Raw genomic sequence first — 12,275 nt, forward strand, 5'->3', positions numbered from 1 at the left:
CCGTTGTATGAGTATATCACAGTTTACCCATTCATCAATTTTTAGATAGGCTGTTTCCACTTTTTGGCTATTATAAATAATTCTGCTATTAACATTTGTGCACAAGTTTTTGTAGGGCTGTATGTTTTCAGTTTTCTTGGGTATATACTTAGGAGTAGAATTGCTAGGTCTTATGGTAAATTCCTTCCTTCCTCTCTCCCTCCTCCTCTCCCTCCCTCTCTGCAGCGCAATGGTGTGATCATAGCTCACTATATAGCCTCAAAGTCCTGGGCTCAAACAATCATCCTGCATCAGCCTCCTGAGTAACTGGGACTACAGGAATGTGCCACCATACCTAGCCAATGTTTTCTTATTTTCTGTAGAGACACAGTCTCAAACTCCTGGCCTAAAGTGATCCTCCTGCCTCAGCCTTCCAAAGTGCTGGGACTACAGGTGTGAACCAATGCGTCCAGCTGTAAATTTTTTGAGGAACCACTGAACTCTTTTCCACAGTAGCTGAATCATTTTACATTTTACATTCCTACCAGCAATGTCTGAGTTCCAATTTTTCTGCATACTCACTGGCACTTATTGCCCATTTTTTATATTATAACTTTTATAATTATATTTTTATATTTTATAATTATTTTATAATTATATTTTATATATTATAAGATCCATGATCCTAGTGGATCTAAAGTGGTATCTCATTATCCTTTTGATTTGCATCTCTCTAGTAATGGTGTTGAACATCTTTTCATGTATTATAAGTGCTTAGTATATTAAGTATAGCATACTTATGTTAGTATATTAAGTATAAAAGTACTTATTCCAGGAGAGTTTTCAAAGAGGCTTTTTATGCTGTAAACTTTCTAAGACTTTATATGTCTGAAAGTATCATCTTTGCTTCCTCACATTTAAATAATAGTTTAGCTAGGTACAATTTCTAGGTTCTTTTCCTTCATCACTTAGAATTTCATTGATTTTTTGTTTGTTTGTTTCCATTTCCTCCATTAGGAAGACTAATGTCAATACAATTTTTATTCTGTTGTAGATTCTCTTCCCTCTAGAAGCTTTTTGAAATATTTTTTTTTGTTTTTGAGGTTCTTAAATTTCACTATAATATGTCAAAGTTTAGATTTTTCCTTATCTGTTCTATTTGGTGCTCCATGAGACCTGTGAATTGAAGTCCTTTTTATCTTTAATTTTTAAACGTTTACACTTCCGATTTTTTAAAATCTTCTCTTTCTTACATCCATTTTCTCTCATTCTGGGACTCCTGTTGGGCAGATCTGGACACTTCTATCCTCCAGCTTTCTTAAATGTTCTTTCGTATTTCCCGTCTCTTTATTACTTCTCAGTAAGTATGTCTGGGAAGATTCCTTCATCTGATCTGGATCATTATTCATTTGCCAGCTGTGTAGCCTTCTTGTTTTTATCCACTTTGTTGCGTTTGTTGACTGTACCTGTGCCGTGCTCAGTATTTCCATTTGGTTCTGTGTAACTGCTTGTTCCTGACTGTTATCCTCTTATCTCTCTGAGGATCTTTTTTATGCTTATTTTAGATTCGTGACCTGTCTTGTTCCATTCTGGTGTGTCTGGGACAGTTCAGTTTGTTTTCTCCTTTAATGTGATTGTACTCGTAATGTATCTGGTCACTTTAACCTGTGGGCTTGTTTCCCCTAAGGAAGGTTTATCAGCTTTCTTAGCTGGTGATGTATAGGAGGGGGCAAGGCCAAGGTCACGTGCTCTAACAAGCCTGTACTTTAACAGATAGGTTGGAGTTTATTATTTTCTCCTAACTAGCTCACAAAGGCTTATTTATGTGGGTTTTTGTTTTTTTGTTTTTTTTTTTTGGAGACAGAGTCTCACTCTGTTGCCCAGGCTAGAATGCTGTGGCGTCAGCCTAGCTCAAAACAGGATCAAACTTGTAGGCTCCAGCGATCCTCCTGCCTCAGCCTCCTGAGTAGCTGGAACTACAGGCATGCACCACCATGCCCGGCTAATTTTTTTTCTATATATTTTTAGTTGGCCAATTAATTTCTTTCTATTTTTTTTATAGTAGAGACAGGGTCTCACTCTTGCTCAGGCTGGTTTTGAACTCCTGACCTTGAGCGATCCTCCTGCCTTGGCCTCCCAGAGTGCTAGGGTTACAGGCATGAGCCACCACGCCCAGCCTTATTTATATGTTTATTGATTTTTTTTTTCTTTTAATCATATATCCCTGTATTTGGGGACATTAGCTATGGGCATTCTTTGAGGCCTGGATTTAAGGTGTTTCTTCTTAGAGAGTATTTGCATTTGCTTCTTCCAAGCTCCTAGGGACATTACCAACTCAAGACCTCTTCAAACGAATTTCCAGCTTAAGATTTCGGGGCCATAGAGAGATAGGATGAATTTCAGCCACAAATGCACATGAGTGCTTAATGCTGGTGGTTAAGAACTTCTGTAGGATGTTCCCTGCCCAGAGCCGTGGTGAAGACTGAAAAGTCTCTTCTTGTTGAGGTCAGGGATTGTTTTTCATTCTCAGCAATCCCGACTCTTTGAGGCACAAGCATTATGCAAGCATCTGTGATCTGCTCTCCCACGCCGCAAGGCTGAGGCTTTCTTCTCTTTTGACTACCTGAGGCAGATTAAAAATCCAGACACTAAAGCTGAGTGCAGTAGCCACACCTGTAGTCCCAGCTACACAGGAAGAGTGCTTGAGCCCAGGAGGTGGAGTCCAGCCTGGACAACATAGCAAGACCCCATCTCTAAAAAAATAAATTTGACTCTAGGCTCCCAGGAGCAGCATATACCCTCAGGGCGAATCAGCTGTCAGTGCTCTAACTCTTTCACTCCTGTCTGACCTCAAGTTATTCTGGCCGCCTTTACTTTCCTGCCCGTTCAGTCATACTTTAAAAAAATATTTTTGAGGCCAGACGTGGGGGCTCACGCCTGTAATCCTAGCACTCTGGGAGGCTGAGGCAGGAGGATCGCTCAAGGTCAGGAGTTTAAAACCAGCCTGAGCAAGAGCGAGACCCCGTCTCACTAAAAATAAAAAGAAATTAATTGGCCAACTAAAAATATATAGAAAAAATTAGCCGGGCATGGTGGCGCATGCCTGTAGTCCCAGCTACTCGGGAGGCTGAGGCAGGAGGATCGCTTGAGCCCAGGAGTTTGAGGTTGCTGTGAGCTAGGCTGACGCCACGGCACTCTAGCCCGGGCAACAGAGTGAGACTCTGTCTCAAAAAAAAAGAAAAACATTTTTCTGTGTTTGTTAAAATTTCACCCAACACTTTAAGGTATTCTATATTGACAGATATTTCTCTGCACATCTAAATTGTCCTTAATGTCAAAAACAAGTCCTGTATATGTTTTGTGTAAAAATAATCAAATTAATATAAGTATATAATATATAAATATTCAATAGTTCTATATTAACTGTACCTTCGTAGTGCAGTTCGTAAGTCGGACTGTCACGAGACACCTGCAGGCATCAGGTATCCTGATGGGAAAACGAGCCCCAGGAGGAGGGGTTCACAGCGGTGACTTCATTTACTAAAATGGGACTCTTTCTGTGTCAGTTTCACCAGAGACCCCAAAGGCTGAAAACAAAACAGTAGGTGCCAAGTACTTCCACATTCTAAAGGAAGGAGGAGGTAGATCACCTGTGCAGCACATGCTAAGATTGTAAAACCCTTAGCTCCACGTTTGGAGGGATTAGCTCAGCGTGCACCTCCAGGCTAAGCAGACCGCCCTGGAAGCAGTAGTCTGTGTGCGGGACCTTTCCCTTCTCACCAAGCAGGAGAGAGCGGAGGTGCTTCCTCTGCACCTCACACCAAAGGAGGGAGCACTTCAGGAGGACCGTTTGGAAAGCATGCCACGTCTTCTGGAGTTCGAAGGACACGGGGACTGGTGTCTGACTCCTAAAATGTCTAAAGACAAACCGTTGCTGACCACCTCTTGGAGAAGATGGAAGGGGAGACATGGCTGCCTTTGGAATGGTTTGCACTCCCGGGGTTCTTTGGGGCCTGCTGTGGCTCCCAGAAAGGGAGGCAGATTTGGTCCAGCCCAAGGGAACACCCAGGGGGATGGGATAACCTCAGTGGAGGGGAAGATTGCTGGAAACAAATGGGCTGGGGCAGGAATCCTGGCATGGCCTCCAGGGGACAGCAGGTGAGGACTGCCTGGCAGTGGAGACAGGGTCCAGAACTGACGAGAAAGCGCCTGTGAGAAAAGAAGCACCATTTGGAATCTGCCACTCCCAGACTCCTAGGCCTGACCTCTCCTTTCTCCCCTTGCTTCCCCAGGAGAGCAGCCCAGCCCCTCAGCGAGCCAGCGTGGAGGAAGAAGTGTGGGAGAGGGAAGTGACGCTGGCTGTGAGCCCTCGTCCCACAGACGCAGGGCTGGAGGTGGGGAACAGCTCGAAATTAAATGACATTTGAGGTTTCCATGTAACACTGGATGAGACTGCTAATACCTAGAAAAAGAGACTATTTTTTAAGGAAAAAAAAAGTAAAACTCTTCAACACGTTTGATACCTGGAAGGACCTGGAAAAGCTAGAATTTCATCCAGACCTGGAAAAGAGCATACCGCTACCATCAGTTTGCAGGGGCACTCATGAGAAAGCAAAGTTGCTGTCCTGTGCAGCGGAAGGCTGCATCCGAGGAGCAGAAGAGCAGGCCAGGGAAGCAGGTTGGCCTCGTCCTCCCAGCCCATTTCCAGCCACGGCAGCCAAGGCCAGCGCTGGGGAGAAGTTTCATGGGATGGGCTTTGGAGTTTTAATGTTATACAGACAGATTTTTTTTTTTTAAAACCAAAGATGATTGTCCTATTTCCTGGAAAAGCTCTGTGAACCACCCCCAATTTCATGCAGGAGAGGAAGAAGCCACCCAGCAGGTTGACAGGTGGCAGTGGCGGGAAGGAATCACTTGCTCTCTGGCATCTAGCAGGTCCGGCTCGCTTGTTAAGAGTCGCATTTCCCTGGGAGGCCGAGGCGGGCGGATTGCTCGAGGTCAGGAGTTTGAAACCAGCCTGAGCAAGAGCAAGACCCTGTCTCTACTATAAATAGAAAGAAATTAATTGGCCAACTAATATATATATAGAAAATATTAGCCGGGCATGGTTGGCGCATCCCTGTAGTCCCAGCTACTCGGGAGGCTGAGGCAGAAGGATCGCTGGAGCCCAGGAGTTTGAGGTTGCTGTGAGCTAGGCTGACGCCACGGCACTCACTCTGCCCTGGACAACAAAGCGAGACTCTGTCTCAAAAAAAAAAAAAAAGAGTTGCATTTCCCTCTGAGTATCATAACGTCATAACGTACTGCAATGTATATGCTACAGGATGTTATCAGTGGGGTTAATTTGATTAAAAGACCTTCAAATAACAGAAACTACTATGGAATGGGAAGTAGCCATGAAAATCTCATGTACAAGAGTTGTCAAACATCAGAATGAATCACCTAGTTTTCTTTTACAAAAGAGGTAAGCATTTCTCATTTGCCGACCTATCCTTTAATAACAAGAGGCTGTCAGGAGTGTGCTGCTGGGCAGTCTGTTGCGTGTTTTGGGCAAACAGCCTTTATTCCCGAATCCTTATGTGCTACTTTCCATATTATAGGGACTAGAATTATGAAAACCATATTTCCCAAACTCCTTTGCCTTCAAGGTTCTGGATGTCATTTCTGTTGTGCTTCCTCAAGATTTCATAGGTGCAAGGAAAGAGTGGTTTTCTCTGGCAGCACCTAGCAAATGTGGGGTCATGCTAGGCTTCGAGTCCTGCAGCAGCCTCCAAGTGACCCATCAGCCCCTATCTCAGTGCTCTGGGGCCTCTGTCACCAGCAACAGGAGTTCCTTTATTTTTCTGACCTGGATGACAGCAGCAACTACCCTCCTATACTCTGAACTCCTGTGTGGTGACAAATTTCCCCTAACCCCTAACTCCCGTAGTCCTTCTAACAATGTTCTAGGCATCTAAATCCCCTGCACTCAATTCCTGTCTGCTTGAAAGGCCTATAGTGGTTTCTGTTTTTCTTACTGAACCCTGACTGATACAGATGCCTAGCTGATAGTTTAGAAGAAATGGATACACTGAATCGGTCTTTTTAAGTTAAAAGTGACTTTTTTTTAAAGCTATAGTGAGACATTAACTGCCATTTGAAAAGAAATTTATGCTATGAAGAGAGAAATTTTAAAATGAATGTTTAGAAATGTTTATCATTATGTGATTTTGTTGCCCAAAATAATGTGTTAAAAATTTTTCAAAATAAGGAAACATATTGAGTTACATTGTTGTCAATAAAATACACAATAATCTTTCTTTACGGGGAGAAATTAGGACTTTTTTTTTACTGTTAATAAATAAAAATATTTTCAGAATATGGTGTATTTCATTTTAAAAACATCCTTTATTTCTATTTTGTGCATTTTATAATGTATATCGTACATTGGTTCGGTAGTACATGTATATAATTTTAAAATAAATACAAAGACTAAGGCCTGCACAGATTTTTAACAATGGGTAAACAATTTTAAAAGTTTAGAAATCACTGCTTTAGGACACACATCCATATCTATGGCGTCGCAATCGATAGAAGCACATGCATACATATGTATATTCTCTCATGTCTACCCTCTTTTATTAGTCCCGACACTTTCCCATCAAAATGTGCCCTAGATTTCTCTATGCATGGCCAGGTAGCCAGTCTGTGCTGTAGTTGTAGAGATCAAAGATTGGACATCAGGAGATCTGTTCCCACAGCTTCACCAGGCATAGAAAATTGTCATCCCAGAACTCCTTTACCTTCACACAGAGCTTGAAAGATAAGAAAGAGGTGAGGTCGTAAGGGCTGGGGAATGGAGGTAGGGTCTTTCAAATTAAAAATATGGGCACTGGGCTGGGTCCAGTTGCTCAAGCCTATAATCCCCAACACTTTTGGAGGCTGAGGTGGGAGGATCTCTTGAGGCCAAGAGTTTGAAACCATCCTGGACAATATACCAAGACCCCATCACTACAAAAAAATTTAAAATTAGCTGGGCGTGGTGGCACATGCATGTAGTCCCAACTACTCAGGAGGCTGAGGCTGAAGGATGGCTTCAGCCCAGGAGTTCAAGGATGCAGTGAGCTATGATGAGGCCACTGCACTCCAGCCTGGGCAACAGAGCAAGGCCCTGTCCCTAAAAAAACAAAAAATTTAATTATTAATAATAAATTGATTAAAAATGTGGGCATTGCCCAGCCAGCATATGCACACACCAGCTAAAAAAGACAGATCCCTCATATCATTTGTCACTCTGCTCAAATGTCACCTTATCTATCAGTAAGGACTTCTCTGAACAGGTTATACAGCAGCAGGTCCCAGTCCCCAACCCTGGCTTTATTTTTCTCCATGGCACACATCACCGTTTGACAGACTTTGTTTTCCTTGTTTATTTAATTATCATCTGTCTCCCCCTTTTTAGGACAGAAGCTTCACGAATCCAGGATGTTTTACTTGTTCTGCTTGCTTTTGTTTCCCTAGGATATAGATGAGTGCCTGCCTCATGGCAGGTGCTCAGTAGAATCATTTCATGATAAGATGTTTGCTTTCCCAGCCTTCTATGAAGCCAAGACACGGGCACGTGACCCATGTTAGAAGCACTGGCCTGAGAACAAGACTCGTAGGTAATGACTTAAATTCATCCTGGCACGAGCGGGAGCAGAGAAGCCAGCTCCAGCCCATGTCCTGGAGCCGCAGCTCCGGGGCCTGTGTCTGGTCCTGGCCCAGAGCCACTGGGTGAGCCCTGCCAGCTGCAGCCGTGCCGGGGATGTTCTCACCGGGCCAGATCTGCGGCAGGATTTGAGGTGAGGTGGTTGGCTATGGGGCCCCCAAGCCTGGTCTCTCACCTTACCAGAAAACTCTGAGGGGCACTCAGCATCCTTTTAATAAAATCTCTTTTCTTCCGTAAAATTAAGTAAAATGTTAACAGGCTTTGGAGTTAGATCTCCTGGGACCTAATGCCAGCTTCACCATTGATCAGTTAGTAATATTGGCTAAGTCATGTAACTCTTCTGAGCTTGTTCCCGCATTTGTAAGTGGGTAAATCAGAATACTGCCTCGTACGATTGTGGCGAGGCTTCAGTGGGGTATTGCCTATAAAGTGCCCTGGGACACGGTCCACACCCTTGCAGCCCTGAGTTATGGAAGGCCAATAGAAGTGTTTTGCTTGACAAACAGTGTTATTCTTAACACGATTGCTAATATTTAAAAGTTAGGGTATATGGCTGGGCCTGGGTGCAGTGGCACGTGCCTGTAATCCCAGCTGCTCGGGAGCCTGACGCAGGGGGATTGCTTGAGCTCAGGAGTTCAAGTGCAGCCTGGGCAACATGGCAAGACCCCATCTCCAAAAAAAATTTTTAAAGGGCATTTCATAAAAATTCTAAATTTACAACTTTAAAAATCAGAAGCGCTGGCAACACTGGGACCACATTCATACTTTGCAACAATGAGATTGAGCTGAAAAGAGTCTCTTTTTAAGGAGGTAGAAAAATTCACTCATCTGCCTGGTCTTTGCTATAGGACTTTTGAGTTTATAACCCTTCACTAGGGATTATAAAGATTTCCTAAAGCTGCAAAATTTTAAAAATTTGACTAAATTGTCTCTAAGAACTTATTCAAACTGTTTTGGTTTCTATTGCTGCACAAGAAATAATTCCAACATTTAGTGGTTTAAAACAGCATTTTATTACCTCTACCATTTCTGGGGTTGCCTGGGTTTAGCTGGGCAGTTCTTCTGCTCCACACAACGTTGGCTAGAATTGTGGTTATCTGGGCGGGAACATTCAAGATGGTTTCCTCACATGACTGGTGACTGGTGCTGGTTGTCAGCTCAGCAGGGCCTGTCTCAGTACTCTTCCCTGTGCTTTGGGATTTTCACAGCCCAGTGGCTGGATAAGAACCAGGAAGTGAAAGTTGTCAGTGTGAAGGCCTGGGGGTGCCAGTTTCAGAATATTATTAATCATACTTTGGCTACATTCTATTGGTCAAAGTTAGCCACAAGCCCAGCTCAGACTCAAGGTGGTGGGCTGAGTATGCTGAAAAATAATCTTCACCTCTTGATGTAAGAAGCAACATGTATATAAAGGGAGGAGAGGATTACTGGGGGCTGTCTTTGGAGACTAGTGACTTCATAGAGCCAACATTTTCCAATTATCTATTTACTCTGTGTCTTAGTCGGCTTTGGGTGGCTCTAACAGAATGTCGTAGACTGGGTCATTAATAAAGAAAAGCATCCTGGAGCAAGAAGGGGGCGGGGGGGAAGAAAAGCAATTTATTTCTCACAGTTCTGGAGGCTGGGAAGTCCAATGTCGAGGTGCCAACATCTAGTGAGGGCCTTTGCGCTGCATCATCCCATGGGGGAAGGCTGCAGGGGGAAGGGCAAGACAGCACACGAGAACAAGAAAGCAAGAGGGGGCCGAACTCACTTTTATAACAAGCCCACTCTAGCAGTAACTAACTCACTCCCCAAATAATGACATTAATCTACTCCTCTGCCCTCATGACCTAATCGCCTCCTATTAGGCTTCACCTCCCAACACTGTTGCATTGGGTTGAAGTTTCCAACACATGAACTTTGGAGGACACATGGTCACATTCAAACCATGGCACTCTGTCTTAGTGGAAGAATGTCTCAGCCTCCTGAGTAGCTGGGGCTATTGGTGCTCACCACCATGCCCAGATAATTTTTCTATTTTTTATGGGGGTTGGGGTCTCACTCTTGCTCCGTCTAGCCTTGAACTCCTGAGCTCAAGTGATCTTCCTGCCTCGGTCTCCCAGAATGCTAGGATTATAGGCATGAGCCACTGTGCCTGGCCTGAAAACTGCTTACGTTTCTATAAGGAGAAGAATAATTGATAGAATTCTCCCTAATCACTCCTGCACATTTGCCCTTTATTTTTTTTATTTTTTTAAATGATTAATTTATTTATCTTAATATTTGTTTGCTCTCTTCTTTTTAGTCTCTGGTTTCATCTCTACATATTTGCCCTTTAAAATCAGATACTTGTGAACTAGAGGTTGATAAAATGAATAATTTATGAGTCTGACTGGGAGAGATTAATTCATTCTCATTAAGTTATACAGTTTCTTCTTCTGTTGACTCTGGAAGTGTCAGGATTCCAGCCAGAGGATGAAAGATTATATCAAAGGGGGCCACGGCTAGAGCCAGGGGACCCTGCCAGGGACCTAGGACAGAAGAGCTGCTAGGATGGGAAGTCCTGACTCTGAGTGGCTGCATCGTGGCTCATGTGGAAGGTGATGGAAGGTAATCTGGCTTGTGTTGGGAAAGAGTCCAGGGAAAATAACAGGGATAAACCATGAGTCACACCAAAGATGAAACACAGTCAGCATTATGGGACTGAGAGAAATATGTTAAATCAGAAATCAGAAACCCATGAGAAGAAACTAAAGATGAAGCTAAAGTAATGCAGAGGTGTTTAGCAGCAATAAAAAAATCGTAAACTTAAAGGTCAAAAATTTATGTGAAATCAGGCTAGGGAACGATTTGGAGGTCAATATGGCCAGTTGCACTGGGCATGGTGACTGGCTCCTGTAATCCTAGCACTTTTGCAGTCTGAAGTGGGAGGATCTCTTGAGGCCAGGAGTTCAAGACCAGCCTGAGTCACACAGTGACTATACCATCTACACCAAAAATAAAAAAATTAGCCAGGTATGTGGCACATGCCTGTAGTCCCAGCTTCTCCAGAGGCTGAGGCAGGAGAATCGCTTGAGCCCAGGAGTTTGAGGTTGCTGTGAGCTGTGATGATACCACTGCACGCTAGCCTGGGCAACAGAGGGAGACACTGTCTTCAAAAAAAAAATGTATATATATATATATTATATATATAATATAAAATGTGTGGCCAGTTGCTATGAGTAAAACAGCTTTTCAAAGATAAGACCTGTTTCTTCTTTTCTTAAAGGGGCCTTGCCTGAGAGATGTCTCTGAACAATCTGGACCCCGACAAGAAGGGTAAAGGAGAAATCAGGACGTTCCTGTGATTCCCCCAGCCAGGCACTGCTCCAATTGCTCGTCTCCGACACAGCAGTTCTTGACCCTGGCTATACATTAAACTTAAAAAAAAAAATTCTGTTCCCTGGCTCCTACCCCAAATTATGAGTCAGAATTTCTAGGGGTGGGTTCCAGACATTGGTGTTTTTTGAAGTTTCCCTGGGTAGTTCTAATGTGCACCCAGTGTTGAGTCCCACTGGCCTGATGCCTTCACCCTCAGCGAAACAGAAGCAACCCCCTGCAAAGGGAGGTTGTTCCATCCTAAGCCGTAGACGTTTTCGGTTACCGTAGCTCCAGACCAGCAGAAACCAGCAGGGCAGCGCTCCTACGCGGGTGATGGATGTCGGTGCTTGGGAAGACTCAGGACATCTTGCCCCGGTGTGTTTTTACTCGTGCAGCTATTTCAAATGAGGGCCAAACCCTTCCTTGGAGTCCAACTCTGCTCTAGGCTGGTTGTCTGCCCCTAGACCAAGATTTAGCACCTATGAATTGAGACTTGGTCAGGGGAACAGGGCCGCTAACATAATTGGAAAAGAAAAGCAGAAAAGCATTCTCCTAGACCTTGTTCAATGAATTCAATAAATAGCCGTGTCCCTGGCTGCAGAGATACAAAGGTACAGTGATTAAGAACCCCAGTTTTAGGCCGGGCGCTGTGGCTCACGCCTGTAATCCTAGCTCTTGGGAGGCCGAGGCGGGCGGATTGCTCAAGGTCAGGAGTTCAAAACCAGCCTGAGCAAGAGCGAGACCCCGTCTCTACTATAAATAGAAAGAAATTAATTGGCCAACTGATATATATATAAAAAAATTAGCCGGGCATGGTGGCGCATGCCTGTAGTCCCAGCTACTCGGGAGGCTGAGGCAGGAGGATCGCTTGAGCCCAGGAGTTTGAGGTTGCTGTGAGCTAGGCTGACGCCACGGCACTCACTCTAGCCTGGACAACAAAGTGAGACTCTGTCTCAAAAAAAAAAAAAAAAAAAAAAAAAAAAAAAAAAAAGAACCCCAGTTTTGGGGCCAGATAGTCCTGGGTTCTCATGCTGCCTCCACAGGGTCCAAAAGCTGTGCACTCTGGGCAAGTTACCATAAAAGCCTTATGAGGTTTTTTCTGCCCACAAATGTTCCCAGAAAAGAGTTACCTTATAGTCAAACCTTACAAAGTCTCTCCTATTACACAGTGGTCTCTCCATTACTTTATTTTTAAAAAGTATTTGAGGCCGCCTGCGGTGGCTCACGCCTGTAATTCTAGCACTCTGAGAGGCCGAGGCGAGAG

Source organism: Microcebus murinus, chromosome 9 (genome assembly GCF_040939455.1).
Source record: "Microcebus murinus isolate Inina chromosome 9, M.murinus_Inina_mat1.0, whole genome shotgun sequence".
In the NCBI taxonomy this organism is placed as follows: Eukaryota; Metazoa; Chordata; class Mammalia; order Primates; family Cheirogaleidae; genus Microcebus; species Microcebus murinus.